At 39.4% G+C, this 2124-nt stretch overlaps 1 long non-coding RNA gene across 1 annotated transcript; it reads right to left on the bottom strand.

The window, feature by feature from the left end:
* Positions 1-203: 203 nt before the first annotated feature.
* LOC143452643 (uncharacterized) lies at positions 204-1905 on the bottom strand. Its single transcript, XR_013115080.1, has 2 exons — positions 754-1905; positions 204-671 (listed from the first exon to the last, which is right to left on the bottom strand). It is a non-coding gene; the product is annotated as an uncharacterized LOC143452643 (long non-coding RNA).
* Positions 1906-2124: the final 219 nt, after the last annotated feature.

The raw sequence follows: 2124 nt of genomic DNA, 5'->3' as shown, positions 1-2124 counted from the left end.
AGAAACCTTAGAGACCTGAAATTTTCTGACATCTCTACATTTTTGTGTTAGATTAGGTAGATTAAATTTCAAAAAAAAATCTTTACACGTTACCGAGATAGAGGATCGAGTTGTTTTTACACCTTTAAGAGGCGGCATGGGTACAATTGTACCCTTACACAGTTTGTATCGAAATGACGCCGGAATAGCCTACATAAAACAAAGACAATTTTTCGAATGTTTAATGAAACAGATTACAGAAATGATTTATTTGATACAGAAATATGAAAGAAAACTTAATCGAGGTGGTTTAAGTCCGTTTCAAAAGTAATACACTTTGTATTTGTTACTGACTGTTCGTCGCCAACAGGCTGAACGCAAACCACGCAGTTTTTCCTGGTTTAACGTCGTTTTCGTTTCTGGTGTCTGCAACATAGCAGTTACCAACAATCAGTGTAGCTCCACGACTTCCATGAGGTTCTTTGGATTTAGTTTCTGGAGTTAGTTCGCCTTCTGGTGGTGTCGCAGTGTGCCGTCCTAGAACCATTTCCACTGCAGCTCGAAGGAAACGATTTCTCATCACCATCCGGTTGGCAGAGCGAGCTTCCCCTGAAGGCATACATAGCTGTTTCGCAAGATCTTTCAGAAACTTTCTTCGTTGGTCCTTTTTTCAGAACTCTTGGTTGTGCTCACTGTAGATGATAAACGACGCTAAGCCAGTGAAGTCGATCATAAAAACGTCAATGGCCAACGCAATGTCCGTCGTTTACTCACCCAGCATTTTGTCCATCGTGTCCAACCCACCTTTGGTTTTGACATAAAACTTGATTATCTAGGGTTTGCTTGATTGCGTTGCTTAGACTTCTCCAGTCATGTGCATGGATGATAGAAGAGCACGACCGATTTTTTTTTCTTTGGCACATGTGAACAGACTCTTGCATCTTGATGGTAGACGAAATTGGTCGAGTAAACAGCCCTTTCCTTGGCAGGCTGCATATTGCTAGGCAAAAACCTTTTGTTTTTTCTGACTGTTCCAACTAAAGTCATGTCCCATGTGTTCATTACATTAGCTAGCTGTGCCTGTGACGAAGAAAGAAATTATTGGTGGTGACATTTCTTCCAGAGCCTTTATACAAACAGGCCAGGTTCAGCTTGTCTGGGACCATCTACTGGTTTACCAGTATAAATCTGACCATGTAGCGGGTAGGAGTTTGATGCATCACAAGCCTAGAAATCCTTGATGCCATATTTAGCCTGTTTTGATGGTATATACTGTGTAAATTGAGTATGTCCTCGACATGGAAACAATTGTTCATCTATGGTGATACATTCATGTGGTTTGTAGGCACTCTCCTAATTTTTATTTAGCATGAGCCAAATATCTCGTATTGGAGCAGCTTTATCTTTTTACTCATGCTCTGCACGGGTATTTTCGTTGTCAAATCTAATAAATCTGAGCATCATCTTGAAACGGTATCGAAACATATAGCTGCACGTACAAGAGGCAAAACATCTAAGTTACTTTACACATATCTTCCAGATTATCTTTGTTATTTCTGCGTACACCAGCAACAATAAAGATGCCAATAAATGCTAAAGAATCTATGCTAAATTTCAAATCAGTGAAATGCCATGCAATATCAGCGGAAATTTATGGGAGTTGAGTACAGGGGCATAATGAGCTGTTTTTCTGAGTATAACCGAGGTCACAAAGATAACATATCATATAGCGTTGACCAATGCCTACGTGGCCTAAAAACACGTGTGATACTTCCGTAGAGCACAATATTTAAACGTTCGGACCATTAAATACGGCACACCGCACAAAAAGTATAACCAACTTGGGAATGTCAATATAAAATGTATGTGGGTACAATTGTACCCATACCGCCTTTTAGCGGTGTAAAATTATGCAGTAGGACAAAGGTTAAACAGTGCACAACAGGAGAAAGCAACCAATGTTCCTAAAAAAAAGAACCAGACACTATCTGCATGTTCTTAGTCTCGGTATCTCTTTGGTACAAAGTGTTAAACTAAAGGGGTCAAAATGCCCAAAATACGAACCTCTTCCCTAAAAATAAGACAAAAATAAGGGAGCAATTGAAAATAAGCACATTTCTGAGAAAAAAGGACAAAAATGTTTTC

This window comes from Clavelina lepadiformis, chromosome 4 (assembly GCF_947623445.1).
Source record: "Clavelina lepadiformis chromosome 4, kaClaLepa1.1, whole genome shotgun sequence".
Classification (NCBI taxonomy): Eukaryota; Metazoa; Chordata; class Ascidiacea; order Aplousobranchia; family Clavelinidae; genus Clavelina; species Clavelina lepadiformis.
This window is presented reverse-complemented; position numbering and strand designations above follow the sequence as displayed.